Raw genomic sequence first — 23,548 nt, 5'->3', positions numbered from 1 at the left:
TGAAGTATTTTCGAAAGAAACGCACGCATATACGGGAGTGCAAATACTGTGATGGCTTTTGTTGCCACGATGCAAAGTTCAAAGTTATTTGAATCAATACCATAGCAGTTCCAGTCGTGAATAATTCAGCAGAGGTGCGCGTATTATGCGACCAATAAACCAGCCAGAGGCGCCCGGCAAAATATATTTTTCTCGGAACGTGAGAAAAAAATGTGTCGCGGTAATTTTGCGAATAAGACTTTAGGATCGATGCTAGATTACTCGGCCACCTTCCGCGCTACATCCTGTTTATGCATGGGGAAAATGTGGTTGGCGAAGAGAATTCTAAAGCGATTTATCCTTTTGCGAAGAAACGACGGAAAGTTTGAAAAATAATTATCTCCTCATCTTCAAAATTTCTTCTATTTCTGGCGTTAGATGGAAAAAACGCAAAAACTTTCGACTGTTTGTAGGAAATAATTAACTATGATGATTTAAGGTATTCACTGCTATTAACGCATGGCCATCTATCATTTATACGTACCCAGTTTTCTTTCATCGTTGTTTCTTTCGTCAAATGTTCCTTGTTTTATTTCTCTTTTTAAATCGTTCTGTCGAAACGCACAAATTCAGAGACACAACAGGAATATTTAACGGTGTTATTTTAAATTCAATTATTCATTCAATACAACATGTACAATAGTAACGAATGTGTTTAAGCACGAGATTTATAGAACTATATTTAAAAGCTTGCCCGAGTCTATTTTGTACTACAGTTAAAGAGTTAAACAATTTCAAGGAAAGAAGGAAGAAAGTATGCCAGAACAATTTCCCATTGTTTCTTCTGCCTCCCCTTGCAGGTCTCTCGCTCTTCGTTTCTTAATAAGCGTTGCGTAACTGCTGCTTGATAATTTCATTAGCATCGAATCGAAGAAAACGAGTAGCTACTTCGTAACGACATGATTAGAGAAACGACGTCGTTCAAGTAGAAAAGAGAAGCGAGTTGTTTCGCTCGAGTCGTCCCTAATACGGTGAAAACATTGATTACTGTTGTTGTCTTCGCTCTGCGATGCAACGGCCTCGATTTTTCACTTTTCTCTTGCAACGCTTTTTCCGCCTATAACAAGATCGCTTCTACCATTTCGTTCATCGGATTAAATTTCCGTATCACAGTAATCGAAACTTTTCTAAAATTCCGATTCGAACGAGATCGCCGTAGACGCGTTGGCATCAACTTCGAATTAGATTAAAGCGTCCGCATTGCTGCATCTGCCAATTTTATGTTATATATACGGAAATGTAGATATATACCGATATATCGTATATATAGGGTGTCGCGCGCAATTGGACAGAATTCTAATTCCAAAGCGATAGAGAATAAAAAATGATTTCATTAGGAAGAATTTAATTTGCTAATGACAAAACAACATACAGTACAATACTATCATGTTCAGATTTTCCTTTTCTTCTATATACCGCATTTGACAAAATTAAAGTTACAATATCCTTTGTATCAAATGCTTCAAAACAACATGTCTTTTAAATTGAACATCTTCAGACACAAATATCCTTTGATATCCTTTGATACGAAATATGAATAGATTTGATATAAATTGGAATCCTTTAGACATCTCTATTTCGAAGATAGGCATAGACGCGCAACATTCCGATACCTCTCTTCTATTTTTTCTATTACTTTATGACAGTATCCGAGGCGGGGACGAGATAGAAAAAAACATCAAGAAAAATTGTTATTAGAGGACATACGATAACAGAATGTCGCGTCGGATTAAACGAACGAAAATCGTGAAATCGAACGAGCGGCCGGTTATCGGTATTCGGATTATAAATGCAAACCGTATCTGTAATTGGTTACAATAAACTGCGCGCTGATATGACCATGCGATTTTTCTGCCTGAATCGCCGAAAAAAATCCTCCAAACACGCTCAACACTCAAAGCTGAATCGTTCAGCTTCCGGTCAAGTTGCATAAAAATCAAGCGCAGTTTCCGGTCGTTTGAAAATAACCTTACGGTGTTAATTTAATGGTGTCGACGTATCGGGTCGACGTATCAGATCGACGTATCAGATCGACGTATCAGATCGACGTATCGGGTCGACGTATCGGGTCGACGTATCGGATCGACGTATCAGATCGACGTATCGGGTCGACGTATCGAGTTGACGTATCGGGTCGACGCAGACACTTTCGCGACAAGTTACGACACAACAGTGCAGCGTGCGCTGCCGTTTTGGCTCACCATAAAAATTTCAACAAACGAACCGACAAAGAAGAAAAAAATCGTGGGTGCGAATGGATATCCGTTTTTTGGTAAATCTATTTTTTATTCGTCGACATCGCCGACGAAAATTCAGTTATTTATTTGTTACGCGAGATATAGGATATTGAATTCATGCTGCATCCAGTCGTTCTATCAATAAAAACAAAGAGGAAATATTAGTTAAAATAGTTCGGAAATTGTTCAATTTGAAAATATATGTGTACAAAAGTTTAACTAGCCGATTCATTTTCGGCGCAGCTATCGAAATTTTTAATTTATTTTGTTTTATTTTGTTACATTTTATTCACACGGGAAATCCAGGAAAATTTACAATGACACGTTGGAATCTTTCACGGCCTTAGTAGAATACACCGATACTATTTAATGTACTGCAAATAAAAGGATTCTTTAACCTTTTTCCAATATTTGAAATTTATAATCTTCAACTATATATCTGGTTGAAAGTATTTCAATGAATCTTTACGGAATTTTTTATCAAAAATGTGCGATTATCACGCGTGAAGTGTAATAATTAAAAAAAAAGAACAGCACACCAGAGAGAGATTAAAATTATCCAGATATAGACCAGTTTAAAAATATAAATATATAACCAAGCCGACTTAGGTATTCCATTTTCTACGCAACTATCAAAATGTTAAAATGCAGCACGGAAAGTTGGGTAGCATCTTGGCTATATTATCGCGCCGTTTGCGCCTTTATAGTATTATTCCTCGTTCCTCTGGTAACCTGTTGTAATTTACGAGTAAAGTAACGGCTTGCTGCAAATGATATAACCTGCTGATTCCAGCTTCTCGCTGGCGCTTCTCTCTTTTTTTCTGCCGTCTTTTCCGCAGCCCGCCTCCATCTTGCCGTGCCACTTTCAGCGATGCTTTATGCATCTGCTTTGAATGCTCCCCCCTTAATGCTGCCTCGTCTGTCGACGAAAACGCGTACCATCGTCGAGCTTTAATCGACCCCACCAGGAAAATGTGTTCGCAATCTCTTCTCACGTTGGATCGTCGACGTACCTTCAATTTCGACGTGGGAAATCCAACGCGGAAAGGTGAAATTGACAGGAAAGCAACGATATCAGTGAAACGCTTCCCTTTCTGGTAACACCTCGGTAACGTATATCCACAATACGCGTGATGTTTCCGAAAGTTCGTCCTTTTGTTTCGTATGGATTTCCGCACATATCGAAGTATCAAATAGAATATCGTTAAATGTTGTTCCAACTGGGAATACCGCAGCATCAATTTTCAATGAATTCGACCTTGAGACGAAAAAACGAGTGCTGGAATCGTTCGATGGTGTTAATACTTTAGAGGCTGTTCGTGCAGCCAGATAAAACGTGATTTCTCGCGTGATCATTGCAGATTTCATTAATATCGTTTAATGAAATTCATGACGGAATGCTATTAGAGCGTAAATGGAATCACGCCGGCTATTATCGATAGAATCGCGTTAGAAAATAGAAACAACGGAGCGGTCCAATGACATTTGGATTTATTCATTCGAATAACGAAGTAACTGACAAGGAAACGCGGATAGAAGCGAATACTCGATAAAATTTTGGGATGAACGCGGATCCATAAATTGTAGGATTTGTCGACCTTTCCGTAGACACTCGAGAAATAAAGTTATCTCCTACCCTTCTCATCCTTCCTTTATTTTCTCAAGCGTTTCCAGAAAAAAGAGAGAACTCTGTTCTTTGAACTTTCGATGTATCCATGGTGCATTCATTTCGAGACTCTCGACACATATTCTCTGCATACAGCGTTCGAGCACTACGACCCTCGGTAAGAATCCACCACAGCCGATTACCCAACCGTATTTTACCAAATGGGCATGTAGTCAAGTATTATTCCCAAAGAGCTTCGAGAGCGACCCAATGTATATTTCCGCTGAATGGAATCGAAACTGAGGAACTCCTCAGCCTCTGTAACGAAGAGAAACGAAATTACCACTCGACTGACAAACAACATTGTTTGATCGTTTCTCAGAACCGTGTTGACTCGCTAAAAAATAACCTCTTGAACAAAAAGCTCTTCCAAACGAGACCACCTACGATCTGCTTAAAACTTTTTACCAACCGACACTTACCTCCAACGGCAAAAAGGGGTCGGTAACGGGTTCACCGAGTCGAAATCTTCTTCGGGCGAGCGGAAACGAAACAGTGGTATCCGAAGAAGAATCGACGAGCTTGAAACATAGCGTTGCGTCTAACGTAAAGGTACGGAACAATAGCGTCCGGTTGCACGCGGGAGACAAAGGGAAAGCGATAGGGTGCGGTGGTAGCGCGCTAGATAGAAATCCTTCTTGCGCGGAGCATAATTTATCGTGGTGCGGCCCACTTAGTCGTGGCCGGGAGTCATTAAGGACGGCCGTGTGGCACGTCAGGAGTTACACACTTTGTCACGGTAAGTTCCTCCAGCATGGCAATTTTGCTGGCCGGACGCGCCGGCTCGATTAAATTACCCGCTACCGACCATCGTCGTCGTCGTCGTCGTCGTTGTCGCCGGACTGGTAGTCATTGGACTGGTAGTCCAGTGGGTAGAGAAACTTCTCCAGTTAGCCTCGTTTGTTCTTTCGCGTTTCCTGAAAGCCGTTCTCTGATAAACGTCTGTCGGATCGACGAGGGTCTCGCCCCTTGTGTTCGACCGCAGATTAAGTGGGACTTCCAGAGAATGAACTATTGCCTGAGAAACTTGCCACCGAGAATCCAGTATGTTCGTTTTTCTTGCCGGTGCTGGGTGTTCATTGATAAGCGAGAATTCGAATACGAATACGCCGACGGCTCTCAAACGACGACGAGAAACAACTTTTAAACGTATTTTGATAAGGTTGAGATCAGCGGTGGTCGAGTCGAGTATGATTTTGCGCGTCTACGTATTTCGAAGCTAGTTTTAATATTCAAAGTAATTCAATTTTGTGTCTGGAAGATTTAGGAGGACTGGGAATAGGAAATTAGAAAGATCAACTTAACCCTTGTTCTTTTAGTATTTATTTTTCTGCCAGCAATTATGTGTTTAATCAATAATATTTCGGTAAGATTGCAAATAGTTCTTGGCTTAGATGATAGTGAAAATCTTGTTTGACGCGCGTTACTCTCGAAGTAGGTGCGTGATTTTTATTTCAATAAATCAATACTCTTGAAATATTGTGCTTGACTTAGAATCAACTAGATCGATGATGTAAATCTCTGTAAATGAGAGAAAACGCAGTCGCTAACTTCAAACGAATCAAGATGTTTAAAAGAGAAAAAGGGGATGTTTGATACTGTTTGAAATCCCTTAAGAATTTCGTTGGATACGAAACTAAGGTAATATCTGTATCAAGTAACCGGGAACGGTTTCGTCTAAGGAGATTTCGTAATTTCAAACGCGTGAAAAGGCCTTTAGCAGACATAAGATAGAATTATAGACGATAAACCGCGCGGAATACCTTTAAGTAGCAAGATTTAAAGGCGAGTGCTCGTCAACTTTTAACGCTGTATGTAAATTGCATCTACAGCCGTGCTTGAATCGCCATTATAGCGGAGAGGCTTATCGCGCGAAGAACGTAAATCCCGTTTCACGTCTTAATAACAGTCCTTCATTTAATGAAAGAATTTTCTCCATAAATTCGAAATTCTACGCCCGTGTACGGGTCTAAAAATGTCCTCGACGGCTGCGTCTTTAGCGGAGAAGTCCTCTTATCGCGAGCTCAAAGGAAACAAGAAAAAAGGAACGGGAAATCCATAAAGTGGATCGTGAGATTTCAAAGTGTAGAGCTCTGCTTGGGGATCGTAACTTGCTGAATGGGAAATTACACGCAAAGTTGTACGACGAGTCGTTTGATATTATTGAACACCGTTTCAATTTCCGTGGGGATTATTTAATCAAACTTCTCCGGTTCCGTTCGTTTGTTCGCAACGGTGTTCGAAACTCTTCGCTGATGAACGCCGTCTGACCCGCGTTCTCGTCTCGAAACAGAAATGAAACAGATCTTCGAGAAGTCGGGATGGAATATAGAATCGAAAGGCCGCGACGTAAAATCGAATTACATTTCCATTTTCATATCTTCGCCCGTTAACCGAGAAATATCAGACGAATGGAATTTTTCATGGTAAGACTCTACTTCTGCAATAGGACGTTATTACGAAACTAGTTGTAATATATGCTCGAAAGAGGTAGAAATTTCGAAGGCGGACTCGTATCGAAATGGCTATGCAAGATTCAGATATACCGTGCGCCAATCTTGTAGAACGTGTCAAACCGTATTCCTCTCCTCCGAAGTACATACGGATACGCTCGTGTCCCGGTACAGAAACACAGTCTCGTGACGATCCATGACTCGATATTCCTGTAAATACATATTCAGATACATATTTTGCCAAAGTTCTGCTAGAACACGTACATGTCTCGGTGGTCGTTCGTTGATCCCGTTGGTTGTCGATGTATCAAACCATCGAATGAAAAGTATATGGAGAAACTAAATATTACATACAGTTTAACAACGCTACTTTACGAAATAGAGTACTTTGAACTATCCGGCACTTTAAAAACGGACACGAACTCGAATCGATATCAATATACAAAGAGTCGACGTGGAAAAGAGGGAATGTCAAAGCTTGGGAGTTTCTCAGAAAAGGAAAATTTCGCAATATATCGCAATATAGAACGTCACAATTTCGTATTCTATCATAGATATTACATTAAAACAAAACATTTTATTCTCCATTTTATTCCACATGATTTTTAACTTGCGTTTAGGATTTTAAGTAATATATAACACATTAAACCGTAGGAAATGAAAAGTACGTTGTACACGTAAATTTCTTATGATTATCGTGAAACTCGGGAAATTTTTATTCGAATTAATGCGAAATAGCCAGTGATAAAGAGCACTCACGGGAGCACGCGAAATGATGTTAAACTCAGAGAACTCATTAAAATTGACATTTCCTCGTTTTTTCCGTGGTCCCTTCGTATATCTTCGTTGGAAAGGATCGAAACCAAAGAAAACCTCGCGAAAGGAAACGAAATTACCACTTGGCTGGCAACAACGTTGTTTAATTATTCTTCGGAGACAGGCTCAGTGGAGTCAAAGAAAAATCAGCTAGCAAACAGGTTCTCGAAACAACGTACAGGACCTTCCCGTTGGGGAAACGTCGCGGCAAGGAATCGTCGAAGCGTTCGAAGAGAGATCCTCTTTTAAGAAGAACCAGGGCTGAAAAAAGGGGGGAAAAACCGGTCACCGAGACAACTCACCCTCGTTCGTCTTCATTGCTCGAATAAGAACAGGCACCGGTTGGAAAAGTGTCAGTTGGTCGCGTAACCTGTTGTTTCTCGAACGTTTTAGACAGCTCGGCGATTTACGATCTCTACTTAATTAATGCCAATTAAACGGGGCGTTCGATCGACGCGCAGCTCTCCATAAATAACTTGGGTTCGACCGTGACGGCGGCGCAGTTTATTAGAGCTGCCATCGTGCGACCCAGCTCCCTCTCTCTCTCTCTCTCTTTTCTCTCTCTTTCTCTCTCTCTCTCTCTCTCTCTCTCTTTGCTCCTCGTCTCTCTGAACTCGTTTATACGGGCCAGCTTTACTTTTATCCTCGTAATTTCGATATTAACGCGTTTCCCTATGGCGCACGGAGTTTTACGGCAGCCACGGGGATCGCGAAAGTTCCGCGGTCCACGGTACGAACGTGAACGGGGGAATTTAAAGCGTGTTCTTCCAGGAAACTTTCGTTACGGATCTTCAGCCGCTCCACCGAACACGTTTCGTGGTCTTACTTTTAAGACTGTCTGCGCAGTTTTATGAAAACTGGTGTGTGCGTGAAAGATGAACGAGTACGTGATTTACCTGGAGCTCTCGGGGCTTGTTTTATCGATTCCACGGCGAACGAGCGTCTATCGGGCAGTTTAAACCGTAAAGTCGACTATATTTTATTACACCGCACCCTTAGAGCTCTTTGACACGGCGATACTTATCGTATATTATCGCCTGTGAATGCGTCCAGAGGATTTATGACTACAGAAGAAACTTAACATTGGCAGAAAATTTAGCAAGATATCATAATGTGTTGAAAAAGTAGTTTGTTATCTATAAACGAATACTTATACAGTCAGCCGTGTACGTGTATACGTACACAGACACACATATAGACATACAGATGACGTCTTCATATTGGCGAAGAAACGTGGAGATTCAATGAGGAGCACAACGGCAGAAATCGAACAGATGCACCCGTGCAGAATCTTGCAAAATTACGAACCGAAAATTACGATTGTAAAACGAAGCTTTGTGACTGTGCTTCCGTTCCATGATTATTTTTATACCGATGGCAGGTGGCGCATCCTGAACGACCTCGCCTAGGAACGTAGTATGCGATGAAAGCGCGACGTGATTCGGTGATTTACGCGGAGCTGCGTGGTGGAAAAACCGACGAATTTTCCTCGACCATCAAGCCTCGGAGAAAACGCGTTCCTCGGCTGTTGATTTACGATGCCACTCGAGGAATCCACCGACCCGTAAAATGCTTGGATAATTTCGAAGAAATCTCGACTACTGCTCCTCTCACTATCATTTCCTCGTGCTTCTCTGTATAACTTACCGCGTCTTACAAATCCAGCGAAGAGTTAACGAACGTTCGCGAGAAAAGAAATTGCGAACGAATGTGAAATGGTCGAGGAAAAATTATATATATCTAAATAACGTAGGAAGAAATGGCTTTTATTTAGAAATGAATAGAATAAAAGAATTTTCTTAAGTAGTATTATTAGATAATTGAAGTATTATTGGGTAATTGAATGTAACAATAATTTACAATGAAACCTGTATTTGTTGGGCATACGCGGTTATCACATAATAGAATATCGTTTAATTGTTGCTCACATTGTACTAAAAACAAAAGCTGAGAAAATAAAAAGCCAACATATTAACAGGTTTCCTTGTATAGTATTATTACGTTCGATTACTTAATGGATAGGAAAATTATTTTCTTCCTTCAGGTACATTTTTCAATACAAAGTACAATTTTAAATAAGAATAAAAAGATTCTTTTGACACTTTTAAATTTTATATATTTTATTTCCTGCTTTTTATTTTTCACAATTTATTTAAAATAAATACATATGCAGTATTTTATATGATGCAGAGTAGTGTTCTTTAGATAACTATCAATTATGAACCGTTATTAAATATCATTTCCATTAAAAAAAATTGTCAACTTTTTGAAATTATATTGCATTGTTATCGGAAATGAGTATACATCCCAAATTACTGCTTTCTGGTGGTTCATAGAACGAAATTTTGCTTCCAAAATTCCATCCAGGCAAACAACCAGAAAATTCAACTAAATAAAAACCATTACAAATTAAAAATACGAATTTCATCTACGCAGAGGTGAAGCAATTACAATTTATATTAGAAACTTTAATGCAACTGAAAAATTTCTCGAAATACAATATTAATTTTTATTGAACGAATCAATCACCACTTCAACTATATCTGCATATTTTTTAACATAAAAGAACGTTACGAACTTATGAACAAATAAATGTCACAGAAGTTATTCGTCCTCTGGTGATTCATTCGCTTCTATAAATTGTTTAAACCACTTTTGACCTGTTCTTTCATAACAGACCTTCTTCGCAAACACTGCGAATGCTTCTTGTTGCATCTGCCGCGTTATTTCCAACTTTAAATTCATAAAATATGAAAGCACGAATTTTCAAAACTTCTCTCGGCATTTAGAATACTGCGGAGACGATGAGACGAAACAAATGAGAGATACAAATACGTATATACACAGTAAATGGAGAAACTTTCCACCATTGTTGTCCTTTAGATTTATCAGCTATAAAGTACTGAGAGCAAAAGTAACAAAATTTATAATTATTAATTAATTAATTAATTAATGCATTCCATCAAGTGGGATTAATTAGAAAAATGTGAAGGAATATATTTTCATCTGCTAATAATGAAATCGGTCGATAATTGATAAATATTTTGTACTCCCATCTATCGTATTTTAAATGGCAAACAAATACTCAGTTTGTCGAGTAATTAGAACTCAATTTCACGCTTTACCGTTTAACATAAATTTCCCCTCGGCTTATTACTAAAAATGATAAAATTTTTATTTAAAAAGGAGCAACTAAAAACGCAAATGTTTTAATAATAAGATTAGAGAATCGAAATATAATAGATCGCATAGATACGTACGATGTGTCAGGTGCCATAGCATTTGAAAGAGAAAAAGAATAGAAAGAGTGAAGACATTGTGACTAGAGCGGTATGAGGAAATGTGGTAGCGGGGAACAGATATCGAAGAATGGAACAGGAAAGAATGTGTAAAATCTGTGGAAGGAATATTGAGGCGTTAAAACATTCGATGGAAAATTGCACAGGAGTAGATAGAATAAACACAAGCGTAGAAGAGATTCTACGGGATAGAGGATCGAAAGAGGTGGGGGAGTTGGGGGTTGACAGGATTGAGAAAGATAAAAGAAATAAGGAAAGAGAAAAGGGTAAAGAAAGGAAAATGGTGGAAGAAATACCAAAGATTAAAAGGCGCAATAAGTAGACGGCTTGCAGTGGCTTAGTAAGGGAGGCTAATTTAATAATAATTTTAAAGTAGAAGGAACTTGTATAGTAGATTCTTTGTATGTAATATATAGTACAATGTATAGGTTAAGGATAAAGTAATATAGGATAAGAATAAAATATGAAAAGATGAGTGAGAAGATCGGCTGGAGGCGGAGCGTGGGGATACAAAGATTATAAGGAAATGGGATATTTTGGCTACGAGGTAGAAATCAAATAACCGATTATTATTATTATATATATTTTAGTATATGAGATGTCCCTTGGGTCCATAAACGTCAGTAGCTAAAGTAATTGGCTGCTGCACTAAATGTAATTCATGTCACATATGTAGTTAACGCTCCAATTAATACAAGAAATTCGATCCGAGTTTATCGCTAACAGACTACGTATAAGCGCGCGAATCTTTCTATCTAATAATAAATAACGATGGAGCTAGTAAAATGGCGCTTTTTAAAAATTCCATTTCCCTAGTGGAAATCGCGAATCCCTTTCGAATAATTCGCGCGCGCGTTCCGCCACAGCGGTAGCGCAATTATCACCGACGAGCGGCATGTGCTCGGAAGTCCTGAATAATTGAGAAACGAGGCCGCTGCGATAATTCGAATTTTCGCGAGCGACCACGATAATTCGAATTTTCACGAGCGGCCGCGATTAAATGGAATTAAAGGACAGACGCTGGTTGGACCAGCGTGTAATTATTTCCGATTCGCGACGCACTCGCTCCCCCGGCCGCGATTCGCGATGAAACGTCACCAATAACGCGTATCGGTTGTCCAGAATCGGGTTCATCCAAGGTCCGAACAATCATTTCGTTCATTTGGCTAATGAAGGATTCATCGACCGATGCCGCCATTTAAACCAGTTTCCTCGTGATCATTTCCGGTGATATCGTTTATCGATAGTAAATTACAGATTTGAAATGTCCTCATAAGTAGTAATAAAGCGGATTTGGACGTGGCGAGCGATTGAACTGGGAAATAGAGTCTGATGCACACGAATTTTTTGTCAAAAAATTGAAAGATCGTTGCGTCAGGATATACTTCGGTTCCCTCTGAAAAAATTAGATCATATCGAACGTACAGTCCGGGACAAAAATAAGTGAACAGATAGCGGAAATAGGTCTCAGAAGTATGAAGTTTCAGATGTAGTATATAAGGTGAATCATAACATGTGAGAAGTACAGCAGGGTCTGACTGAGCGCACTAAAATAAGAAGAAAAGTTCATATGAACAATAGTAACAGCTTGTTTTGTAATAAATAATCGCCCAACAACCTATCTACCTCCAGCGAAATTGTTCAAAGTGGCCAGGTCCAGCTTCGATAGAAGCGTAAATGCGTCGCATTGTCAAACTCGTTTGAACGGCTTACACGAATCTCTCGGCAACTTTATCGATACCACGCACAAGGAAGTCTCAATTTTCGTCTCCTCGCTGTGAGTATCGCGATTTCGAATGTTCGCACTAGCGAAGCAAATTGCGGTGAAAGACTGGAATATCACGGAAAAGGAAGTGAACTCTGTATTTTAAGAGGGTCGCGCGAATTTCGGGATACGAAGCAAATAACGCGTGAAATAAGAAAATGAAGATATTAGGAACACTTCCAGCGAAGATTAGCAGAAGCAAGAAGAAGAGCAGAAACTGTTAATGGTTCCGAATTCTTGAATTATTTTTCAAGGATATTAAGGATCTTTCGAGCAATTAACGATAAGAACAGATAATACGTAATCAGTGGGAACAACAATTGGCGTATAATGTCATCGCATTTTGCTCGCCGATTTAACCACGACTGCGAATACAGACCACCGCAGAGCAGGTCGTTAACGAACGAAACTCGTTTTCGCGCGTTCTCCTTTTATTCGGATGGTTCAAAGGTGAAGATGAAAGACCTTAATCTTCGTACCTAGCACGCATCCACTGCATAATAATTATGTTATACGGTGTACAGGAAACGGAGGTGGATTATAGTCTTGAGAGCAAATACTGCTCTGCACGAAAGCCATCCAGTGTCATCTACAAAGTCAGATTTACCGACGCTACGTACATCGCTGTTGGACGATATACGAACACGCTGCTGTATCTTGAACGAAGAATACGATTCTGATTACGACGATCGTGAATTCCGTCATAAAATTAGAAAATGAAATTCAGTCGTGATTTTCCGGTTACGTAATATTTATCAATGCTCTTTGCTGCGATTTGATATAAATACTCCTGATGGGAAGGATATAGCGAGGTTATAAATTAAAGCATTACGTGGACACGCGGATTGACCTAGTCGAAATGAATGTGTAACATCCTAAAGTGGAAACATATTCAATTTCAAGTTGCAAACGTTATTTATGGATGGATATTCCAAACTGCTGTTTACAACCTTCCATTAAAATTACAGCAGCTACAGAAGGAATAACCTTTAATCTAGAATTGTATGTACCCTTATTTTCCAATGAAACATCTCTCTTTTTTATCAGGTTGTATATTTCATTTAAATATCGTCAAATTTTTATGGTCGTATCAAGTAAGTACTACTCTTTATAGCCACTGTGCATTGTATTAATCTCCTATTGCTTTATATAGTAACTGTTACATTATATTGTTGTAGTAAAAATTATACACACACGCAAGCTGTTCCACTTAACGTTATCGCCTTTATCACCATAGAAAGCACATGCATCTTCCCTTGTTTTCCGTCATACATTTAATTTCACAAATTAAAGTTAAAATATTTGCCAGACTAATAGTTTATTAACATAAATAGGCTAATATCTTTTTGTAGAAAATGCCCAAGTGGATCGAATAATATGTTAAGAAATATATTATCGAATTCAGAAAAATATCGATGAATTTCATACATATTTTCTATGCGTTCTACGAAAAAGATGATCATGTGGCATTGAGTCTCCCTCGAAGCCACTCAATTTGTTCCTGAAACACTTTCTGATGCTATCAAAAACAAACGAGACACCTCAGATGATAAAGTTAGATGGGACATCCTGTATAATCTACAGCAGCGAAACAACAAATTCAAAATTGATGTATAACGCTTCTGACGAACCTACAGCGTATTATCTCCTTCCAATATTTCCCAAATTCTTATCTTCCCAAATTTCCATCGATGAAAAGCCAATACCTTTCTGCCCCTTCAAGACTGATTAACTTTCCGACCTCGATATACCGACCTCTTTTTCACGGGAAATGGCCCGACTCGATAAACACAAACGCAGCCAGGAGAAGTCGAGAAGGAGACGAAAAGACAAAAGTCGCGTGGGATGACCTGAATTCCTCCAGTGATTCGAGTAAACGACGCGACAGCCAACCGAAAGTAGTAAAACTGAGCGAGAGCGAGGCTATTAATACCAGCGCGAAACAGCTTCGTCACACCCTAACAGGGAGGTGGCTTGAAAGCGAGAACCACTCCCGTTTCATTCCATTTCCAGACACATCCCGCGGGGAAAACATACGCGCCTGTATCTTTTTACGACAGAGGTTCGAGAGTCGAAACGATCGAAAAGGGGGCGAAGATTCTTTCGAGCGGCGATCTGCGGTCCGTTCGTTGAACCACCGTGGAAAATACCTCTCGTGGTATATCGTATATCGGGTTTTTCGCTGGTTCGATGCTCATCCGGGAACTCCATCGTGGTCGTTCCATGGCGAACCTTGCCACGAAGCGACGAATTGGCTACAAAGTGGCATCGTTTTTCTCGCGCGGTACACGCCGATATTATTGGGTCGGGTCGCGGACCGAGAAGCTACTTTTACCAGCGTGCAGCGGCAACAGAAGTTCACCGATATTCCTCTTGGATACCAGAGTCGACGTAAACGAGATTCGCCATTCTACGCGCAACCTTCCCGCCACTGTTATCGCTACCGCTCCGCCACTTCCCATCTTCTATGACGTTTTTTTTTTTTCTCCTTTTTTTCACAGGGATATCGAGAGTTTTTACGCAAACGTAGAATACGATAGTTAGCGAGAATACGATACGTGGCTCTCTATTGTCGCTGAATTTCCATTATGAGAGCGTTTATCGAACACACCGTGCTGACTGCCGCTTGTTCAAACTAAAAATCTCGTAAATTCAAGCCATCATCTCTCTCTCTCTCTCTCTCTCTCTCTCTCTCTTTCTGTGTATGTGTGTGTGTGTGTATCTATCTTTCTCTATATAGTGTCAAAGTTTGTGAGGGATATTGGAACCGTTCAGAAGCCACATCAATCAACTCCATTAATTGAAAGGCAGAGAAAAGTGATGGCATTACAGAGAGTATTTTCTCAAGTTTACTTTAGAATCTTCTACTATGCACGCTTTCTTGCGATAAATAAAGTTATGGGAGTAAATTATTTACATCTTGAGAACTGAAGATTAATCCGTTCCTATGTAATAAAATTGAAAAAATGAATGGGTAGAATTGATCAATTAATTTAGCTTCTGAGAGTCGCTTACCACTAGGTTTATAGGAAATTTGAAAGTACAAAATTACATAGAGTATACATGCTACAAGAAATATAAAATATTCGAAATATAGTATTTTCTATAATATATATATTCGGTGCAGAAAACAATTCTCTATCGAGTTTTTTAAATCTTAAAAATATGAATTTGCATAAAAATCCGCAGTCTGCTTGTCACATTTTTCCATGAACAGTCCAAAAATTGACAAATAATTGTTCCCTTGGTATGAAAATGAAAACGAAAGAGCAAGAATCGAGTAGTTCGCGAAGTAACTTCGACAATATCATCTTCTTTTATTTATCCTATCTTCATCCGCCTTCCAGTGACACTTTTAAACGTCGTTAAACTCCGTCTTTTTATAGCTTCAAGTATCATGGAAACGCGTTACTTCGTGCATGGTGTCACTAATGGAAAACTATAATGATCTCAACACTCGGCCGGCGAGTTTTTACAGCACGCGATGAAAATGAGTGGCGAATATTACGACGCAAATGATTCAACGCGCGACGCGTGTTGTTTACGATATCATGGGACAATTCCGGAATTTAACGATCAAACGAACGAGCGTGTGCTCTTCCCTTTTTTCCAGCAGAGCCGTTAAACGGTAAAATATGCGGCTAGAAATCGCGACACGGTGTAACGATAACGCTGATCCCATTAGATTCGTCGAACGCCGTTCAACGAATGCTTTTATTTCGAATCGTCTACAGGAAAGACCTGTCCAGTTTGACGGAAGCTTATTTTTATTTCTCGTCTTGTTTTCATCCTTAGCTTCTGTTGTATTCAACGAAAGGGTTGCATATAAAAGATGTACGAAATATCTGAAGATATTTGAGCCTCGCTGAAATTAAATACAATAACTACAAACAGTATTTGTACATGATTGTATTCGTTACAGCATTTGCATATTAATTAATTAGATGCGACTATAATAAACTTGCATAATTTAGTAGCACTTTCATATGATTACAAAAATGTAATACTATGGAAATAAAATCTAGAAACTAGTGAAAGAACGTTTCATTAAAAATTAAAGTTATGCCTTTTGTAACTCCCGCATATACAGACTTTTATGAGACTACATCGTTCTTCAGATGTTTTATCGATATTTAAAACGATAGTCAGAAGGCATTCACTATGATCATATTCTTAATTTCTTTCGCAGTTTCGACTTTCCACTTTCCGCTTCATTTCCTCGAAACGGTCGTGAAATTGACGACCATCATACACGATTCACGCATAAATGTCTCGATTCAAGTATAAAGATACAAACAGCGAGAGAGTTACCACCAGACTATCCTACCAATCGGACATGTCGCAAATAAATCGGCGATTTCGCAAATCGATGCGGCAAAGTCACGTATCCTCTGCGCTCCCTTTTCCCTCGTCGATTTCAACGTTTTACAGTTCATCGTCGTATTTTTCGTGGTAACATTCGTTATCTTCGATCGTAATTCGTGGAGAGAGAAAGAGGAGTTAAAAGAAAAATCAGAAAAAGTCAGAAGAAAGCGATAGAGAGAAGAAACGCAGCGTCTCTTTTCTGCAAAACGTAATAAATAATCTGTTGGTTATTTTTTGTATGAACGCTTGTTATACAGCGATAAAGAATACGCTAAGCTTTGACTACAACTGTAAACTACGATAGGGCGATTTATTCTGACAGGGCAATGCGTCAAAAGCGGAACGTTACAACGTTCACAATCTACGATTCTCCCATACTCTACGTCACTCTGGAAACTGGATCCGAGAAGCTATGCACGCAAACTCAGCCGCTTTATCAGCCATTTCGATGCAAACCGAACTATTAAAAAAACAAAACAACCGAACAGGCGATACGTACTATATTTAATAAATGCCTTTTTCACACCTCTGTCCAACCATTCGTGTTGTATGTTTCATGAAAAGAAAAATACTGTTCGCGATACTCTGAACAATCTCCATGTTAATCGTTGACGTATACTCGAGACGGAAGATGTTTCCTTTAAATTCATTATACGGTTCATCGCGTTCACTATCCCGAAGCTAAGTAGATTTATCTTGATAATTAAGGATGGAAAGAACGAGAAGAAAAGGTAATTAAGTGCATCTCTGTCAAGCGTAACGATGGTGTTAATAGCATATATGTAATACGTAATATAATATATATATGTAATTCAAAACTTGCAGAAAGTCTAGTACGAAAAGAGAGGAGAATTATTTAATTTCATTTAACCAGTTAATTGCGGTCGCGTAAAATAAAAAATTATCACTTATTATAGAAACTCAAAATTTTAGTAAAAGGTAATATAAATGTCGTTTAGTGGTATGTTCCCTTTATACTTCCAGTAAAACTATTATGTATTTTATAAAAAGAAAGTTTGATTATTTGATTATTATAAATGTATATATATTATTTGATTATATATTAGTATATTGATTATGCTTCGTATAATGTATTGCCTTTTATTAATTGAATTGATTATTTTCCCCAATGCATCGGCTATTTCCCGAATAGTTTTGTGTACTTCACTGCGTATATCGGCTATTCCCCGAATTGTTTTGTATACTTACTCGGTATATCGGTTATTCCGCGAATTGTTTTGTGTACTTTATTATTTTTTGGCAATTAAAAAATTTTTAATAACAGTACCTTTTTCACCGATGACTTGTTAATTTTTTATGGAATAAAAATGTAATCCTTCCTCGTTTTATTTTATTTTTTTCGTAAAATTTATAATAGGAGCATTTGTTCTGCGAGCGACTCATTATTTGATTTTAATTACGCACACCTAAAGGAATTTTTAAAATTAAATTCCGCAGTTAACTGGTTAGGTATAGGTAAATTTTCGTAAATCGGTTTCCTTCAAACATAAAACCATTACAAAGCTAAATGCAATAACAAATAGAGCTATCATTAACTGAGTTTTGCATCCCAAACTCAATAAAAATTTTAATATCAGTCTCTGACTAACCAATATTTCATGATGATTGTAGATTCGATGACAGCTGTATTTAAAGAGTTATATAGCACCCAGGACGCGAGTGTAGATTTTGGGAAATTCGAACACTGGAACGCAGCATCGCCGACAGACCGCCACGATGCATTATTAGAAAGTAAGGGAAAAAGATTTGCCATTTGTCAGACGGTAACCTGGACGTGACGCGAAGTAGAAGATCCGAGGATTTCGCCATCCAGATTAAAAATGTATTTTCCTAGGTAAACGCTATAGGTAAAGGTATATAAAACACACATAACGTACAAAATTATATAAAATATCTAATCTACAATACTCGTTGCAAGTCCGGGAGAGATGGATCACGTTTCCAAAAATGTTGAAAAATGGAATATTTTAGAAATATTAAGCATTATGCTTATGGGTTTGTATAGTGAACGATTTTCTCTAAAGTATGTAAAGATCTCAACATAATATCTTTATAAACAAATACAGTAAGAGGAAAATAAAACCTTAGCTGACTTTTGTTATCAATTATCATGGCTATTGCTATTACAAAATTACAAAATATATTACTTAAAAACATATATTAAAAACATTCTTAGACGCTATAGGAATTGTGTATTAAACGCTTGTTTTCTTCCTTCTTGTCACAGTGACTACACATGATTTTAAATTTCGAACATATTTCGTGAAGTCATCGAGAGCGGACAATACATTTGATCGAGTCATCACTACATCTGACAAACTCATCTTCGTTTCAGTCCTCGAATCACTCATCACGAGCACTTTTGTTATTTAAAATAGTTAGCTCTCCTTCGTTACTATCCAACGGATCTTTAATTAAATTTAATTAAACCAACTTTAATTAAATTTTCCTCTTGCCATACACCTCGATTTTCTTATATATCTAATCAGCATTTCCACTGAGACGTAAGAAAACAATAATTAATAAAAAATATATATTAATCATAATATCAATATAATGCAATAACAGTTCAATTTTTAATAATATCTCTAACTTAGTATGATCTTGAGCCAGGCGGTCCATCCCTACCGAGTACGTGGTGATCTATCCATTTCGAGTCATACAAAATTCATCTTTGCAAGTTTGTATCTTATAACTATACGCAATTAAAGCCTAGTTTATAAGAATCAGCGTTAACATCTACATTCTCAAATAAGAAAATTATTCTATCTCTTATAAGTACCAAAAAAAGTGTGCCTGTCAGAAGTAAAAATATCAATTTTCAGCAAACTTCGATAAAATCGTCATGTACCATTTATGCGTAACACCCAAGAGACGCGCTTATTCTATCACTGCGGCAAAAGAATATCGACCCTAATCGTGCGTCTAACGGATATTTTCAAAATTCTGTGCGTAGATTTATAATTCTCTATTTAAATTCTACTTCTTTTTTTTTAATTTTATTCATATAGATATGAATTTACAAACGTGAATTTACGAATATCCGCGGTTATAAGCGATACTAAGAAGAATACCTAGTCCGGCAACTGCCGAACGATTTCGTAGAATCTTCAACGGGAACGAACATCCAAAGAAATCCGCGCTAAAATTTAAAAAAAACTTCGCCTGTAAATTTACCTTTACGTTAATGAAGTCTTAATGCTATGATATTACAAAAGTGTCCAAGAAATTATTGGAGGGCGCGGAGAGCGCGTCGGATGATTCACAGCGTTGGAAAATCGAAAAAGGGAACTGGAAAGGGAAAGGGAGCTTGGCTCTGTACCCGATTCGCAAGCGCACGTCCTCGCTTGGTGATCAAAGAGAGACGCCTCCATGGCGAGCGAGTATGAATACACAAACGGAAGAGGAGATAGACTCGCGTTGTAATCATTGACAAAGCGAGGAGACAGAATGGAAAAGCGAAAGGTAGGAAGAATCGATAAGATAGCGTACAAACAAAAGTTCCAAGGCGTGAAAGACCGGTGATTTTTCGTTCTGATTGTCCATTTCGATTAAACATTGATTGTTGTTGATCGACGTTATCGCTGTCCCTCGTTGTGAAAAACAATCTTTATTTAACAAACAGACCATTAAAAATTTCAAACCTTAGATACAACGGTACATAGCTGCGTAAAAATAGCTGGAATTCAAGGTCAAAAATGTGGGAAAATGTGTAAAGTAGTAGACGTGAAAACGATGTTTCAAATATGTTTGAGTTTCCTTTCTTTTTTCTTATTTTTCAAGTTACAAACAATTCTACTTTGCTATTCACGCTGTTGCACGTGGCATCGATACGTTTAACACTGCTTCGTCTAAGACCAAGGCTTCCAGAAATTTTATTTCATACTAAAAATATACTGGTATCAGTGGATCAGCTAATGAGTCTTCCTATTCGTATCTTCTACTTTAATATAATAATCAAAATTACCTTACACCGTGTAATTCGTTTCGGTTTATAGATCTTAAACATTTTTCGTCGTTCGACTACTCAGAACGTAGCCTGTAAATATTGACCACATATTTTCTGATAGTTTGTATAAAAGTGGAAACCATTAGACGTACTTCACGACAGAAAAGAGAAGGCTCGCAAGTTAGAGCAACTGAGAGATTATTCATACAAGACAAGCGAGTGTGTGATTCGCCTTTAAACTTTCCAGCTCCTACCATTTTTGCTATTCAGCGAACCCATTTGCCCCTTTTTTCGTCTACCCATTGTTCGCATGTTGCACCAGAATGAAACTTCTGCTTCTGGACGTTTCAGTTCTCGTGTCAGATTTGCTGCGATGTTTTTGCAAAAAGAAGGATGAATAAAGTATAGATAGAAGAATAAAAAAGGAAGAAAATCACTGAAATTGTGAAACAGAGAGAAAGAAAGCGACGTCACGTGTGCGCAGTCCTCGATACAATCGCTCGTCGCTTGCGCCGGAACAAACTTTTTCATCCGAGTTTGCGTGATACTTTTATGAAAAAGATAGGAACAAAGCAGACGAAGAAAAAAAGAAGAGAACATGTTTGGCCAAGAAAAACCAGGAACCTACAGTGTGCGTAATGTAGAACAATTGTTGGTCGCTTGCACCGACGACAATTTTGTCACACTCGCTGTTCGCAAAGAACGGCATCCAGGCTCGATAGAGTAGCGCACCCAGTAAAGGAAATTTCTGCTCGCTAGTTACGAAACTTTGCTTGTCGGTTTACTTAAGAAAACTTCCGTGCCGAGACCGCCGTCTCCTTCTCCCGTTTCCGTTAAGATGTCGTCCAATTTTTGTTTCGACCGAGTCTACCCGCGAGACTTGGCGAACCACGACAGTCCCGGCATTAACCGCCCTCCGGGAACGAATTCCCGAGACGTCTCTGCCCCCAGGCCGACAACTTTACGCGGTTCATTTATCCTTTATGCGAATTCATTTACGTTCGAACGCTTGAGCACCTTGAGGTGCGCTGACTTTGAAATTTCAATCTACGCGGCACGCAGTGATGCATTGACGAATGATTTCGAACAGACAATTTAATATTTGAGAAAGTAATGGTCTATTGGTTCGTGGATTCCTTGGTTCGCGCTAGTTTATTAGTCTCTGTATAGCGTGTTGCAGTTATTTTTTGAGAAAAAATACGATAGTCGTTAGCGACGACGGTCGAGATAATCTTCCGTTGATCGATTCATCCTGAACGTATTATAATTCATTAGTGCAACGATTCTATATTAGTTGAGATGCGTTGAAGGGTTAAATAAGAATTGAAATCAAATGTAACGATTGTCTATCGGTACAATACGCAGAAACACATGGATCAGGAAATTAACAGGAGAAATAGCGAGGTGTAACTTCCGACAAAGAAGCGAAGAACAATCAATTTCGAAGTCAAACAATACACGAGCTTCGTGGAAGTTCGAAACGCAGCGAAGGGTATGATTCGCGTTCGGAAAATAGACTCGATGTGTGTAAATGCGCCAGGCGATAGGTAGTAACTCGAACTAGAGAAAAACGGGAGGGAGAGAGAGAAAAAAGGAAAACTGGGAAAACACGGTACGACGTGATATTGTAGCAAGCTGGACGTCACCCCTAGGATCCCCCCACCGCTAACTCTCTATCACCACTGTACACTCTCGAAACCGTGATTCGTTCAGCGACGAAATTAAATTCGAAAAGTTGAAAAACGAGCACGCGCTCGCTCTCGGTGTGTTTCGACGATGGCCCTCGAAATTTCGAAAATAACTTCGCGGGTGAAACTAACTTGAACTATCCAGTCGCATCGACGACCGGCCATTGAATTTTTAACTTTCGCACCGTGTCGTGCCGTGTAACGATTCGCGAGCACTCGTGCGTCCACGCATCCACGCACGAGCACCGTAAAATCCTCGATAATGAAGAGGGAGAGAGAGAGAGAGAGAGAAAGAAGCAGTTAGGTAAATGGTAATGGTAAAACGAGAGGAGAAATCAACGATGAAACAAGGTGAAAAAATGGAGCATTTTCATTTCGGTCTACAGCGCTTTGGCAGAAATAACCAACAGCGTTCCGGATACGTTGGACGGTGTCATTAAAATGGTCGCATTAATGAAGCGTTCAACCAACGGATAATAACATGGCACACGAGATCCAAGTTGCTTCCGCTCGGATGTGCAACGATGGAACATCGCTGGTTGTAAAATCAAATGCGTACAACAAGAGTGATCCGGGTATAGGCGAATAAAAAGCAAAGGCTGCTGATGAAAGGGATTTCAGGCGGGCGGTACTGGAAATCAACACACGAAGAACCGTGGAAAATGATTTTTCTGGCCAGACAGACCGATTAATTCGCGATACAGAACAGAGAGTCGCTGAGTTTCTCTTTTTATTTTTATTTTTCACCCCCTTTTCTCTCGCGTCTATTCACGGACTAATGGAAACTTTGCATAGCGTGCGAAAAATATTCATTCGACGGGTTGCGTTGCCGGCTGCGTGAAAGGCAGAAAAAAAGAAGACGCGGCAAACGTGGAAAGCACGGAGAATGAGACCGACTGTAACACGTAGCTTGATGCCTGGTCGATGGAAACATGACGTTGACAAACGCTGAAACGCTGATGATCGCTGTCTTTATCTCGATCGCACGATAATCGAAGGACTCGCAGCAAAAATGATCCTCGTTAAATTTGTTGACCTTTTTGATAACTTACTGTAATGGTGAAAAGCTAAATTTACAATACGGTGGCGTGTCGCGTATTGAAAAAATGATTCAATCGATATGAAGGGATTTCTTCTTCGCGTATTTATAGTCTCATTTAATAAAACACAAGAGAATAATATCTATGCGAACTGAACCTTATCTCTTTTTTATGAAATATTTAAATACAAGAGAGAATATTGGAGAGAGT

General features: G+C 38.9%; 1 protein-coding gene across 4 annotated transcripts in view; it reads right to left on the bottom strand.

Annotated features, from left to right (window-relative positions):
• Nucleotides 1–23,548, bottom strand: part of LOC126921712 (uncharacterized) — a 167,594-nt gene that overhangs the window by 114,886 nt on the left and 29,160 nt on the right. The window lies entirely within an intron of this gene.

The sequence above is a fragment of the Bombus affinis genome, chromosome 11, assembly GCF_024516045.1.
Source record: "Bombus affinis isolate iyBomAffi1 chromosome 11, iyBomAffi1.2, whole genome shotgun sequence".
Classification (NCBI taxonomy): Eukaryota; Metazoa; Arthropoda; class Insecta; order Hymenoptera; family Apidae; genus Bombus; species Bombus affinis.
This window is presented reverse-complemented; position numbering and strand designations above follow the sequence as displayed.